Source organism: Pelodiscus sinensis, chromosome 4, assembly GCF_049634645.1.
Source record: "Pelodiscus sinensis isolate JC-2024 chromosome 4, ASM4963464v1, whole genome shotgun sequence".
In the NCBI taxonomy this organism is placed as follows: Eukaryota; Metazoa; Chordata; order Testudines; family Trionychidae; genus Pelodiscus; species Pelodiscus sinensis.
This window is the reverse complement of record NC_134714.1, coordinates 37,018,121-37,033,778: the sequence shown is the minus strand read 5'-3', so window position 1 is coordinate 37,033,778 and position 15,658 is coordinate 37,018,121. Positions and strand designations below refer to the sequence as shown.

At 46.4% G+C, this 15,658-nt stretch overlaps 1 long non-coding RNA gene across 1 annotated transcript in view; it reads left to right on the top strand.

Moving 5' to 3' along the window:
• LOC142828970 (uncharacterized) overlaps positions 1-15,658 on the top strand; it is a 64,124-nt gene that overhangs the window by 30,869 nt on the left and 17,597 nt on the right. The window contains exon 2 of the long non-coding RNA XR_012903159.1: positions 9,171-9,252. This is a non-coding gene — a long non-coding RNA (uncharacterized LOC142828970). The remainder of the gene's footprint in view (positions 1-9,170; positions 9,253-15,658) is intronic.

Here is a 15,658-nt window from a genome sequence, read left to right as displayed (position 1 = left end):
TTTGAGCACAGGAGGGAAGGGAGTGTGAAAGCACGGCCCTCAGAATTCTGTGAAATGTGCTCTAGTCACTTTAAACTCCAGGAGGTGTGGCCTGCAGAGACTGCAAGTTCTAGTAAGCAAGTAATGTCTGACCCTTAATTCCGCATTAATATTTATGATGACAATATTGGCTGTACTGTTTATTGAATGATGATGGTGAGCTTAGTACTATGCAGAAAGAATGCCTGAAACTACATGGGGATGAACATCTTCCAGTCACTGAGTAAGAAAACCATTCCCGGAGTGATTGCCCTTTGTATAACGGAGATGATGGTATTTCCCTACAAAGGAAAAAAAACTGACATTTAGGCACCATAGTCCCAATTTTGGGTTCTGTGAAGCTGCCATGTCCCATGGAGTCTACCAGGACCTCTCATTCTTTAGAAAGACAAAATCCATGGTACTCCTGCACTTTGTGGGTATATCTACATTACAAAATTGAATGTACATTTAGCCTCTGATTTCAAAATGTCTATGCTGCATGTCTCCTCTATGCACAATAAGGCAGCAAAGTTCATCCAGGGCATGCATTGATTCATGAAGCAATACACTGTGGGTAGTCATCCCACACTTCCTACTGCTGATTGGAATTCTGGATTAAACTCCCTATGTCAGATGGGGCAAAAACATTTTTGAAATAATTCTGGGTTCATGTCATCAGCCTCCCATGATGCACTTGCCTCCTTCCTCACTCTGTACCAGAAAGCAATGGCAAACAATCATTTTGGCACATTTTGTCTAAGCCTTGGGGTATGTCTACACTAGCTCATTACTTTGAGTTAGGTAAGCAAATGAGGGCAACCAGAGTTGCAAATGAAGCCTGGGATTTAAATATCCCGGGCTTCATTTGCATGTTCCCGGGCACTGCCATTTTTAAATCCCCCTTAGTCCGAACTAACTGCCCGCGGCTAGACGCGGCAGTTAAACATTAATTCGAACTAAGTCCTTAGTGGAGTAACAGTTAATTCGAACTAAGGAGTTAGTTTGAATTAACGTTTAACTGCCGTGTCTAGCCGCAGGCAGTTAGTTCGGACTAAAGGGGATTTTAAAATGGCAGCGCCTGGGAACATGCAAATGAAGCCCGGGATATTTAAATCCCGGGCTTCATTTGCAACTCCGGTTGCCCTCATTTGCCTACCTAGCTCGAACTAACGAGCTAATGTAGACATACCCTTGGTTACCTGTACAGATACCATAGCATAGCAAGCATGGGCCCCCCTCAGATGTACACTCTTGTGAACATCGCAAACACCTTATACATTTTCCTGCATTATTTCCAGAGTGTAACCAGGAGCAACTGCATGGAAGAATGTGATGTGATGCTAACAGATCTGCTGGAAGCCATTAAATGGAACAATTGGCATATGGTGGTGGCGGTTGGGCATGTTGAAATGCCACTTCTGGGTCTGGGAAACAAGCACTAGTGATGGTACCAGATTGTCTCATAGCTGCATTACTATGACCAATGGCTCCAGGACTTTTGAATACACAGGACCACTTTCATAGAACTTTTCAGATTGCTTTCACCAGCCCAGAAGTGCAGCAATCCTAAAATCAGACCAGCTCTGACAGTTAAAAAGCATATGGTGGTAGTCCTGTGGAACTTTTTGCAATACTAAACTGCTACTGGTCAGATGACAATTAATTCATAGAATGTAAATCTAGCATAGGGGCTGTTATAATCCAAGTAGCCAAGGCAACCAATACCCTTCTGTTAGGAAGGGTAGTGACTCTGAAAAATATGCAGGACATAGTGGATGGCTTTGCTACAACGAGGTTTCCTAATTGTGGTGAGGTGAGAGATGGAATGCACATCCCTATTGTACCACCAGACCACCTTGCACAGGTTATACAAACTGCAGGGGTTACGTCTCAGGGTATGTCTAAACTACATGGCTTTGTCGATGGAGCCATGTAAACTAGTTTACCCGGCATAGACAATGAAGCAGGAATTTAAATAATCCCTGCTTCATTAAAATAAACATGACCACCGCGCTGTGCCGACGATCAGCTGATCCGGCACAGTACAACAGTCTAGACGCGGATCTGTCACTGGGGAAGCCTTTGCCAACCGATCCCTTATGCCTCGTGAAACAAGATTTACAGGATCGGTCAGCAAAGGCTTCCCCAGTCGACAGATACTCGTCTAGACTACTGTGCTGTGCTGGATCAGCTGATCATCGGCACAGCATGGCGGCCATGTTTATTTTAATGAAGCGGGGATTATTTAAATGATTTAAATCCCTGCTTCATTGTCTATGCTGGGTAACCTAGTTTACATGGCTCCGTCGCTGGAGCCATGTAGTCTAGACATACCCTCGGTGATGTTGCAAGCACTAGTGGATCACAAGGGCCATTTTCCTGACATCAATGTGGAAAGATGAATGACATGCACATCTTTAGGTACTCTGGTCTCTTCTGAAAGCTTCAAGAAGAAACTTTCTTCCCAGACTGGAATATTACCAGGGATGACATTGAAATGTCAATAGTTATCCTTGGAGACCCAGCCTACTTTTTGCCCATGGCTTATGAAGCCATACACAGACAGCCTGGGCAGTAGTAAAGTGCAGTTCATCCATAGGCAGAGCAAGAGTGGAATGATGGTAGAATGTGCTTTTGGGCATTTGAGAGTGTGTTGGCACAGTTTACTCACTAGATTAGACCTCAGAGAAAGTAATATCCCCCTTGTTGTTGCTGCTTGCTGTGTGTGTCATATCTGTGAAGCTGAGGGGAAGAAGTTTCCGTTGGCATTAGTGTGGGCAGATTGCCTGGCTGCCACTTTTAAGAAGTCAGACCCTGGGGCAATAAGAAGAGCTCATCAAGGTGCACTTCATCTCCATGAATCTTTGAAAACTAAGCTGCCCCCCTTTTTGCATATGCTGCCCTGATAAACTAAAACCACACAAACCACAGTGTATAGAGTGAATAAAGAGCCTGTAGTCCTCAATCCATGCATTTTATTCTGCTAACAAACACTGAGCAGAGACACAAACAAATAGTAATGATAAACTGGGTCTAATGGCTTGATAACATGGGATGGGGGAGGACAACAAGGACCTGTAGCTTACAATTGCACTGAGTAGCCATCAAAGCTGTGAACAGGCTTCTGCTTTTTGAACTGTCCCCTGGAGTTGAGTACAAATAATACCAGAGCTCCCTCTCCACCACACATTCTTACATGTCTGGGAGAAAAGGATATGGAATTTTTTTCAGGAGGGCATCTGATTCGTCATTGGGTGCAGCAAGACTCTAAGGTCTAGCTGCCTTTCCTGCTCCTCAGCCTCTCTGACATTGTAAGTAAAAATCCATGTATTGAGCTGGACAAAAGAATGCATCAGATCAGAGAATATGTTTTCTCTTTTCTGTTTTTCCTTTTACTATAGGACAGCCTTTATGCAGGATGCACCCACAGAAAAGATCCAGCTGCAAGGAAAAATAACCACAAGGGTAGCTTGACAGAACATACATTGTTAAACACAAGGTGAAGTCTTACAATGAATGAAACACTTCACAGGAATAAATTCATTGCCTTTAGGTACAAGGTCAAATTTTGTCTTTTAAAAGCAGCGCCTACAAGTGAAATACAACACACAGCAGAGCACTGGGCAGCAGAATTCAGTTTGTAGCCAAGTATGGTCAGCACAAAAGAGAGATTTGGGGGGGGGGAGGGAAAGGGAGAGAAAGAGGGGATCTTTTGTTGCTGATCATTAAACATATTTGATTGATGGCTACAAACTGTAACCCCCCCCCCCCACACACACACACACACACACTTTCCCTCAGCAACAAGGATGTCACTTGAGTGTTTGTTAATGTGTTTTTTTCTATAGTGGCACTGGGTTCAGGGTGGAGAGGGACAGAATTTGTACAGTCAGTCTGGAACTATCCTCATTCTGAACCTGCAGGCTGTGGTCTAGAATGATCCTTTCCAACCTAGTGATAACAGGGCACACCTGGAGACATTTTTTTGGTGGGGATCTACAAACAGTAGGTGGATTACATAAGTGCTAGCCCTGAAGAAGCAGCTACCATTTAACCTATATAACCCTGTGCAGTATCAGTCTCCTGAGGGTAACAGAGTCAGAAAGGGAGAGGTTGTTGCAATGGGGAGAGTGCTGGGTGTTGCAATGATGCCAGATCACTTAATACTGGCATGGCATGGGAAAATGTCCTACCACATTGATCTGAGGCAGTGCTCCCCAGAAACCTTCAGCAAAGGATTTCAGAGTACCTCCAGGAGAGTTTCACAGAGATATCTCTGGAGATTCCCAGTCCATCCCCAGGCAAATAACAGGCTTTTCCAGGAAGTGCTCTTTACATAGTTGCAGTGCCTACCACTATATGACAGCTGTTTACCTCAGATGAAAGATGAAACACAGTTGCATTTAACCCCTCTCTTTCTCATCAACAATGTCCTCGTTGTGGTTGCCCGAAGCTGCCTGGGACTCCTGGGAGCTATCCAACTAATTTGGATATTGATGGTATCCCCCCCTAGAATGGCCTGCAGCCGCTCAGAGCAGTAGCATGTCTGTGGCTCAGTGTCAGAGCTGCTGTTCACCTCCCTTGTCTTGTGATACTTTGTCTCAGCATCTTTATTTTTATGTGGCACTGCTGGGTGTCCCTGCTGTAACCATTTCACATCATGCCCAGTGCAATTTTGGCATAGATATCACCATTTCTTTTGCTGGCTCAGAGTTGTGCCTGCACAGACTCTTCTCCCCAACCAACAATCAGATCCACTGTTACCTGTATGCCCCATGTTCCCGGTGCTTTTCCTGTGTACCTGGCTGAAGTGCATTGGAGTTGAAAGTGCTGCCCAGAGTGTTCACAAAGGAGCACTCTGGGATATGTCCTGGAGGCCAATCCCATCAATTTACCCAGAGCTCTGTCTATACTATCTTAAATACAACCCAGGAAGGTCGACTCTAATGCTACTCTTCCTGCTGACATTGAATACAGGCATGGATTTTACAGGACTTTGAGATCAATGGAAAAGGCTTGTTAGTGTGGACACACACATTATAAATTTGACCTAACATGGCATATGTTGACATAATGCCATAGAGTAGAACAGCTCTTTGTGTTGACTAATGGTAGTAATCTGGTACAGTGCTAGCATTCAGATGAATGAAAGCAAAGCTGGGCTGGGAATCATTTTCCCACTCCACCAGTGATTATCAGAAGATACATCAACACTGCTGCTTTTCTGCAACCAGTTTTGCTTTCAAAGAATCAGTATTTTCCAGTGAGGGGACAAAAACAAACAAACATTTGGGTTGCAAATTCCCAACCAGCACAGAGGACTAGGACTGTCTGTGATTCTGTTGTGTTTGAGCTCAGAAGTGAGCTTTTTCAGGGCAATGAAGAAGAAAGCTCTTTTATGTCTTTTCCATTTCTTGTGCACTCACACAAGGCACAATTTAGCCTTATCTCAATGAAATCCTTGCAGCACTGCAAGTGAAAACCCTTTAGGATGAGTATCATCTTTAAACAATGTTTGTGAATATTTTGTTATAATTCTGAATATTAAATACTTGCAAATGATATAGCCATACATCTAGATCAGTTGTTCTTAAGCTGTGCATTGGGACCCCAAAATGGGTAATGACCACCATTAAACAGGGTGCCCAGGGCTGGCTTAGACTTGTTGGGGTCTAGGGCTGAAGCCTGATTCCCATTCCCAAGGTCAAAGTTTGAGGACTTCCAACTTGAGCACTAAGACTCAAGTTGCAAGTCCCTGGCCTGGGGCTGAAGTCCTTGAAGTTTCAGCTTTGGCTACCCTGCTCAGAGTGGTAGAACATGGGGTTTGGTGACCCCTTCCCCCGCCTGGGGTAGTGGAGCTAAGGAAGACTCAGACTTCAGTCCCCTCTCCTGGCTTTGTGAAGTAATTTTTATTGTCAGAAGGAGGAGTCATGGGTTCAATGAAATTTGAGAACCCCTGTGTAGTGTGTCAGCTTGGCCTCCCACTAATTCGGAAGAGGAAATGCTCCCTAAGACCCCTTGGTGAGAGATGCTAGAGCAACCAAGCCCCACCCACAGGAAGCAAAAAGGTGGGGCCAGAAGTATAAAATGAGGAGCTCAGAGTTCAGTTGGAGTCCAGCAGCCGAGCCAGCCAGACACTTGGCCCTAGCACCCGATCAGGAAGGCCCAGCTAAACTGCCTAAGAAGGGAGAACTGTCCTGAGCCACCAGGGTCTCTGCTGGGCCCAGGAGACTGGGTTGGGCAACCTGGGCTTCTGTCAAGCCCATGGAACTGGACAGGACTGCCATGGCTGCTGCTAGGTGCAGGAGATTGGCTTGCACCACCTGGACCATGACTGATCTGGACCCAGAGCCCATGGACACTCTGCCTGTGCCATCATCCACAGCTGCCCCCGAGGAGCAGAGGCTGAGCCAGGTAGGCCCCCAGGAGGAAGTAGGAAGATGCCCAGGGATCACCAACACTGGGTCGGCTGACGAGATGGAGGTCAACTGGGCAGTGTGTTGTGGCCAAGATCCCTGCTGACCCAGTTACCTGGCTGTCGTGTTATGGACAGGATCCCTGCTGATCCTGTGGCAGCCTCCTGCTGCCATGGTTAGGGCTCTGGTATGGGACTCAGTGGAGTGGGTAGCTCTGTACCCCCCTGTTATCCCTCACCCTGGGTGGCAGGTTTCTCCTTGTGGGGATAAAACCCCTGTGCTTCTCGGCTCTCCACCAGCAAGGGGACCCAACCTCTGCTCCACCCGCAGACAGGCCTTAACTTTAAACTGGTTAACTAGTTATACTGTTTGCTTGTTGCCCTGCACTGACCAAGGGCTTGGATGGATAAACAGCTACTTGGCCTGCAGAGAGCACTGAGCCTTTAAACTGTTTTTTGCCCCACACTGCACCAGGGCCTGGGCCTACGTGAACTTGTAAACCATTGTTTGTATGCCTGGCCTGCTTTGCACTAGGGCCTGGGCTGGCTAAAAGACTACTTATTGTGTGTTTGTTAGCCTGCCCCGCCCTGCACCAGGGCTTGGGCCTGCATAAAGATGCAAATTTGATTCTGGCCCATATTTGTCACAGACAGATGAACCATTAAAGGCTCTGCAAGATGCATCCAACTACAACAGGTTGTGTCTTTCCTTTCTCTTCCTCAGTCTTCATCTCACACTCAAATGTACCAGCTCTCACTTGCTTCTGCCCATGTGTCCCGCTACCTATTATAGTTTTACATTAACATTCTTCTTTAATCACTAACCTCTTTTTCTGGTCCTTCTTGGTTCAGGCCCGGCTTGTGAGCTGGCCTCAAACAAGATGGAAGTATAGGAGCTGGAACTAACTTTCTTCATCTTAAAGATTTCATTTAAGACCCCTTCAATGATGTTCACAGAACAATGAAAAGAAACTGAGACTGGGACGGCTGAGCCTGTCTGAGAAGAAGAATTGGCAGCCAGAAGGGAGAGCAAGGAAGCTGCAATACATTGCTCTTCTTGTTTGTAAACAGAATCCCTGTGGGAGCCCTGGATGAGAGAAACCTTCATTAATTACATCTGAGGAAGAATGTCTGGTTTAGAGCTGGGTAATTTGACACCATTCAGATAGGGTTTAGATTGTTCTCCCTGAAGCTGTGGCACAGACTCTGGGCTCATCAGTCATGACTGGTGATGAAATGAAACAGAGCCCATAAGGGATACGAGGTATTCTAAAATGTTACAGAATAGTAAATCAGAATGAGCACCAAGGTTCATCCAAAATCCAATGCTGTATTTCAGATTCAAGCAAGAAAGTAGCTAATTGCAGTGTACTTACCAAATACCCTGAGTGTTTTGCATAGTAACACCTTCCTTAACACCTCTTAACCAAAGATTTTTCAGGGCTCAACAAAGTACTTAATGAAGGCCCCAAACATGCTACTGTTTGGTAGGTACCATTAAAAACAGTGGACCACAACAAGGAGAAGGCCATACAAGAACCAGAAAACGAGAAAGGTGTGAGGTCAGCTGGAGGAATTGCAGAGTTTCTCCTTTTAATTTTTAATATGGCTTATTAGTTCTAAATACAGTAGGAGAAAATGCAATTTAATGGGCAAACCTGAGCTACCTATGAATTTGAGAGTTACCAAAAAAACAGACATGTTATAAAGAGAGGACATTCAGTTTAGCTCAACCCATAACAACAGGCAGATCTTAATTATATAAGAACGTAGCCGTTATTTATACTAGTCAGAAAAAATGTTTTTGATTACAGCCTTCATTGAAGCCGTACAATTCTGAAAATTCCTTCCACCCTCACCTGGAATTCCCTCACATCTTAAATTAGTGTGGGGGAGTTGAGAACATTCAGCAGGATGCATATTTTGGTTCCAATGTCCATGTGTTTGGTATGGTATGTATATTGTTTAGAAGCCAGAAAATACTTCTCTAATAGAGTTTATGTTAATGTGAACTTGGTTCCATGCCCATGTTATTCTTCACTGAAGCGGTAAGTCCCTGAACTTACAATTTTCAGAACAATAGAGTACATACTTATTGCCGTCCTTCCTAGTCAGCTCTAAATTGTATTTTATTATTTAACAAACCACATAATCATTTAATATTATGAAGTTGCTTGGCCAATAATTTGAATGCTGCTATTACACATTCGAGACAGGGACATCCTCAGAAACATTCTTGCACCAAGGCTGAAAACAAGAAGATCAGCACTCTTTCCAGTGGCAAAGAAATGGACAAAAGAGTGTGTTAAATAATGTTTCCATTATTATTCTACTACATATGCCAGCAATAGGTCAATTGTTTAGCTATCTTTTGTGGTAGATTGCTTTTGACTAAAATGTTTATTGATGAATAAATATTGAAATGTATCTTTTAAAAAAGATGTAGTGTTTCCAAAATATTGTTCTATTAGCACAAATTAAGAAAAGGAGCATGTACCAGTTGTTCAGTAGGTGGCAGAATTCAGGCTACATCTCAGGTTCTCAGGTTGGTGCTAGGGACACTGTGATGTTAAGATTCATACAGCTACAATTTTCCCAGATATATTAAAGTTCTTATGACCCGTTTGAAAAAATGAAGAATGTTCATCGTATAGACCAGGAAAAATCTGGCTAAATACAGTCTGCAGGTTTTAGTGCATGCAACTTTCTTCTTCATCTTCTGTCCTTGTTGCAGGGCATTGTTCTGCGGCTGCCACATTCAATTCCAAAGTGGCAATAGGGATACCTGCAGAGGAAGTTACTATACAACGTGCAAAGTAAGTGTTGCAGAATCGGCTCTATGATTTCTAAGAAATGTTCATTCAGAAAAAACAGCAGAATCTCTGCTGACTATTCTTTTATGTGCATAGGCAGGAAAAGGGCTCAAATCCTGTAAAAATGATATTTGTTGTAGAGCTTTGATGGGACATACAGGCTGCACACTAGTAAGGTGAAAGTTAATGAGGATCAGGCTGGCCTCTATTACCATTGATAGCAGATGTAGTAGTGGAGAGTGGAGTTCAAAGGAGAAAGCCTAGCTCAGTTTGTGGCTATCCACAAAATGACCATAGCTCTCCTTCTACCCTAAGGGTATGTCTACACTAGGAAAATATTCTGAAATAACTAAATTTGAAATAACTCCCGATTTACCAGAATCAAAATAGCATGAACCCACTATGGGGGAGTATCACAATTAGTCAGAATTATTTTGAAATAACATGTCCACACTGATTGGAGCCTGCCTCAGATTTACAGCCCCCAGAAGCATTCTGGGGAGGGCATCAGGAGGGAGGGTACTTCCTGTGGCTGCTTGGTCAGGCAAGCAGTGAAGCATGCTTTCAGAGGCTCCTCTTGACTGTCACGTCTCATACACCATTCCTCCACTGCCTCCCCCCTCACGTGATACAAAACAGACTCAGTATGCTCTTGTGGACACCACAGCATGCATCGCATTGAGCCAGAGCTACTGCAAAGCAGTGCCAGGCTCATGGGCCTCGTGCTGCACCTCGTTGCGCAGTACTTCCAAACTGCTGCAGCAGGATGAGGATCATCCTGGACTGCAGGCCCTGATCACCCAAGTCCTGGAGCTCCTGCTGCTCTGCATGCCCTTCAGTCCCCTGGACACTGTGGAACATCACTTCTGGCGGTGGGACACCACTTTGGAGTGGCAGGACCAGTCCACTAGTGGCTGAAGAACTTCTGCATGCATAAGGCCACATTCCTTGAGGTCTGCGAGTGGCTCATCCCTGCGCTCAGGCAACAGAACATCCGACTAAGACCTGCCATCCCTATGCAGAAGCACATCACCATTCCCCTGCAGAAGCCTGCCATACATCTCTGTCTTCCCCAGTTTGGTGTGGGGAAATCCATACTCAGAGCCATGCTTCTGGGGATAGCCAAAGCCATCAACCACATGCTGTTATGGAGGGTTGCCACTCTGGGCAATGTGGACACCATTGTGGATGACTTTGCTGCCATGGGTACACACATCCCCGTCCTGGCCTCTGACCACCATGCTTTGAACAACATAAACAGAAAGGGGAACTTCTCTATGGTACTAAAGAGGCTTGTGGATCACAAGCAATGCTTCAGTGACATAAGCATCAGCTGGTTGGGGAAGGCACATGGTGCCCACATCTTCCAGTACTCATGTCTCTTCCAAAAGATGGACACCAGCACTTTTTTCCCTGACTGCACCTTCAGAGTCAGCGAGGTGGACGTGCCCATCTGCATCCTGGGAGACACAGTCTACTCCTTGCTCTCTTGGTTCATGAAGCTCTACATGGGTGGCCTGGACCCCAACAAGGAACACTTCAATGCCAGGCTGAGCAGGTACCACATGGTGGTAGAGAGTGCATTCAACTGTTTAAAGTGGAGGTTCCGGAGTCTCTTCTCCTATCTAGACCTCAGCGAGCTCAACATCCTCTTTGTGGTGGCAGCCTGCTGTGTGCTTCACAACCTGTGAGAGAGCAAGAGGGAGAATTTTCTGCCAGAGTGAGGGGTAGAGGTGAAATGGTTGGCCAGGGCATATGAGCAGCTGGACACAGTGCCATATGGAGAGCACATCTAGGGACTGGGCTCATCAGGGAGGCCTTAAGGAGAGTTTTGTCCAAGGGCAGCTGTGAAAGTCTCCTCCATGCCTCTCCATAAGGGGACCCTGCTTTCCCTCTGTCCGCATTTTCTCCCCCTCTCCTCCATTCCCCTGCCCTCCCTTTCTACCTTCCCCCCTCCCATACAGAGCACATAAAAAGCCCCTTCTTCTGTGAAAAAAGTGACTTTTTATTAGGAGGTTATTCAACAAGAAAGGAATAGGGGAAATAACCTGGAATGGGGGAGGGAGGAGGATGGGGAAGAAGGGCTCAGAGATGGGGACAGGATTGCCTCTGATTACTCAGGAAGCTTTGGCTGCCCGAGAGGTCCCACCACCTTGTGTTCTATGGCCCTGGGGAGTGGGGCTAGAGGAGGGGATGCCATAGGGAGGGGTGGGCAAGTGGCTGGTGGCCTACTCCAAGCATGAGGCCATGTGCTCCATTACCAAGTTGAGGGTGGAGCACATGGCTTTGTGCTGGCTCAGCAGCTGGTCCCAGGTGGCTTTCCTTTGCCCCTGGTCAATGGCCCACTCCTGGTGCCTCTTCTTTGAGCCTCCAGATGAGGGACTTCAGGCAGGCCATCCGCTCACACACAAGGTCCTCCTAGGTTCTCTTCCATCTGCGGATCCTGTGAAATCGTGTAGGTGGTGTGGGAGGTGGGGAATGTGCTAAGCTTGCAGCTGGTCCAGCTATGATGAAAAGTTACAAGGGCAGTCATCCCAAGAGACACTGTGAATGAAGCCTAGCCCCAAACTCTGAGCCAACACCAAAGGTTTCAGTTCAGACGATGGCAATGTGCTTCGAGCAAAGCCATATGTTGCCTAGACAGCCGGCACTTACCAACCTGGAATCAGAAATCCCTGGGGAGCCTCACTAAACCTCCGCCTGGGGACAAGCAGGCATGGGAAGGTGCCAGCCAGGCCAGGAGCCTGCAGGATGAGGAGGAATATGGTGGCTCGTCTTCCTACTCTGTTCTACACACATTGGGTCCAGAACTCATGATGTTCCACAGACAGCAAACTTCTATCCCTGCTCACTGGAAGTGGGGTGGCGGTGTTGGGAGAGGTGTGTGTGTGTGAGCGGCAGATGCCACTTGCTGGAGAGAGTGCTAATGGGTTTCCCTTCCCCGGCAGGTTCCCCAACACAAAGTCAGTGTCCTCAGCACTGCTGTGCTTCATTGGTAGGGAATGGTGCCTGAGTGCAACCTCTTGCTGTGTGCAGCACTGCTGTGTGGTTCCATGATCCCAGACTCTGTATTGGTGGCTTGTCATAGGAAGGTGTCTCATCACAGAAGCTTCTCTAGGAACCTTGTGAGAAGGAATGAGGGGTTCCTGAGTGAGAGTGTCATGGATGCAGCTGTGTGGCATGGGGCTAGTTTCAGCCAACCATCTCTAATAATTTGCTGCTTGAACGAGCCTCATTGGATGAAATAAAAAGGCTCAGGAGGACTAAGTACAAAGACTGGCTGTATGTAGACAAGCCCTGAAAAGATGGCTGGATTCTGCTAAAGAAGCCTTGAACAACCCTGGGTTCATTGTATTCCTTTATTTTTGGACTTTAATACCCCAGAAGGAGTGGAACTCAAGTGTGCCTTAACCTAAGAGCTAAAGCACCAGAGACACAAGAGGGAGCAATGGGCCAGTAGAGTCTACGTGCTGGAGAAAGTGAGCAGTGCCCATTGGTACCTAAAAGGGTACCACTGAGGTGAATCTCTCATAAGTGTGCATACCAAAAAGCTCCAAAGTTTTAAAAACTACTATGAGTGGGCAAAAATGTAACATATTGTAAAGTAGGAGATGAAGAAAGAGAGGGAGTGAGCAAGAGGATGTTTTCCCATCCTTGCTCATATAATAGTGGATATGGATCACCAAAAAGAGCCAGATTTGTACTCAACAGAAAGACTATTAGTTCTGGCTGTTAGGATATAGTATGTCTCTTGAGGTAGTGCAGAATGAAATCTGCACAGGCATTTGCAGTTATTTATAATTGGTGAGAAATTATGCTGCTTATCATTTTTAACAGTGCAAAAAGCCAGTTTGTTGCCCTCGTGGGACAAAAGGCTTTAGAAGAAAAGCAATCTGTAGACATGGTTTCTTTCTGCTCTACAAACATGAAATAGTCCACCCAGAGCTAACTGTAATGGTGTGGAGCTCCCCAGATGAAACTGAAAATGTGGAAGTCATTATAGCTTTATAAACAAACCACTATCTGAACCAAAAACTCAATTGGTGTTTGGATTTTTTTCCTTTCTTTTTTATGTTATGCCTGATTATCATCAGCAAACCCTAAATTGCAATACTAAAATGTAAAATTACATCTGGCCTACATAGAAAATGAAGAATAGATTCTATTGAAATTACAGTGAAAATTTTGTCTTGGTAGTTTTGCACAGTGTTACTTTGTGCCATTGAGCAGTTACCACATATCCACTCAGAGATGATTGAATTTCAGTGATTGCTAGGTAAAGTGGCTCATGTATAATCTTTAAGTTAAGGTCCGATAAAGACCCATGTTGCACAGGCCTTTGGGAGTTTTGTATTAACTTCCAGAAGATCAGCATTAAGTTCTCAAACCTACCATTTATCAAGGACCCGCAAAGGTGTTCAGAACTGTTCAATAGGCACTAAGCGTCATGTTACTCTGGGCCTTGTTTGGGAGGGGAGACAAATGTTTTCTCAAAGAAAGGCACTTAGCAAATGTGGCTCACTGTTTTCAAAAGTGACTACTGATTTGAAGAATTCCCCTTTTTCCTTCCCCCCTTCATCACTTGAGATAAATGAAAGAGGGTGAATTTTCAGGAACTTCTGAGCATCCAGCCTCTGAAAAATCACATCCTTTTGAGATTGTCCCAAATTGGCAATAAACTATTGAGAGGATCCCAAAAGCTCTCATTATGTTTTTATTCGTAGGCTTTTATATTTGTGAATAAAGGGAATTAGTGATCTTTTGAATTTTGCATTTGAATTTTGGTTTGTTCTTGTTTTGTGTGGTATGAAAATTTAAAATGTGTCAGGATTTCACCATGGGTAGTAAAATCTCTGCTGTTTGGGTCCCAGACTATGTATCAGTTTTTACAGTAATCTTTTGACTGGTCTGGTACTGACTGAAGTGTAATAACCCATTGGATGTCTAAATAATATTGGGATTGGTAACTTAAACATATTTAGGACAGATAAACAGTTAGTAACCAGATGGTAGGGACTTTTGCTTTGTACTGCTTTACCTCAGGGTATGACTTCAGTGCAGAGTTAGCCCATGTGACCAGCAGCCAAATCGGATCCTAGCCATAGTACAGAGCTGTATCTGTGTTATCACATTTTTACTGATTCTTCAATCACTTTTATGTCACTAGGACTTAACGGGGGCATACTCTATGTTTCTGTGTGCTCCACTGAGCTGAACCATTCTATGATTCTGTCCAATGAATTGTGGGATAACTTGTCTGCCCTTCTGGGATATGGGAGGAATTGTGAGAAAGCACTGGAGGACTATCAGCACTCAAATGGTTTAGCATACATCCTCATTGCAAGGTGGGTAAGTTACCGGCCTCACCAAAAGCAGAACCAGGAATCTAACTCATAGCTCTAGCCATGCCACCTTGGTCAGGCTGAAAGCATTACTAACTCTGGTATGTATGCGTGGATGAGGGAGTTTCATGCACCACCGAGGTAAGAGTTCAGGCTCACTTAACAGTGAATATGTACTCTTACGGTATGTCTACACAGCGGAGATATTTCAGGATACCGAGGTATCCCGAAATAGCTACCCTGCATCTTAGATATGTGCCCATTATTTCGAAATACCGTATATACTCGAGTATAAGCCGAGTTTTTCAGCACAGTTTTTGTGCTGAAAAATGCCCCCCTCGGCATATACTCGAGTCAGCCTCCTGCTCGCGGGCGGGCTCAGCGCGTCTCTGCCGCCGGCCGGGTCTAGATGCGTGAGCCTGGAGCTCTGGCCCCCCTCCCCATGCCCTCCTGGCCCTTCCGGCCCCTGCCCTCCTGACCCTCTCAGCCCCCCTGTCCCCTTGTCTCCCCCAGTCCCTGTCTCCTTGTCCCCCCCAGCCCCTGCCCTCCTGGCTCTCCTGGCCCCCCAGCCCCTGCCTGCCTGGCACCATGGGCCCTTGCCGCATGAGAGGAAGGGCGTTTGGGGCCGTTCACCATGACGCTCGGGTGCAGCGCTGAGCTCGGGAACAGCTGGGCCAGGAGCCGACTCGGCACCGTGGGCGTCTGTTCTGGAAGAGCCCGGGAGCCCTGATCACGAGCTTGGGCCCGATTCTGGGGCAGGTGCACAAGGACCAGCCGCTGCTCCCTGCTTCCCCTCCCCTCCCCTCTCCTCCCGTGGTAAAATCCAGCCAGCACCGGCACCCGCTCCCCCCGCTGGCTCACTGGCCCATCGACGCCCGGCCCGGGTCTCGCACAGCCTCCCCCCCCCCCCCGCTGGCTCATTGGCCCATCGATGCCCGGCTCTGGTCACTCACAGCCCCCCCCCCCCCGCTGGCTCGTTTAGAGGGGGCTCGTTGGCAGGCGAGGGGGCCGGAACGTGGGGGCTGCGGGGCGGGGGTGGCGGGGGCTGAGCTGTGGCCGTGCCTGCA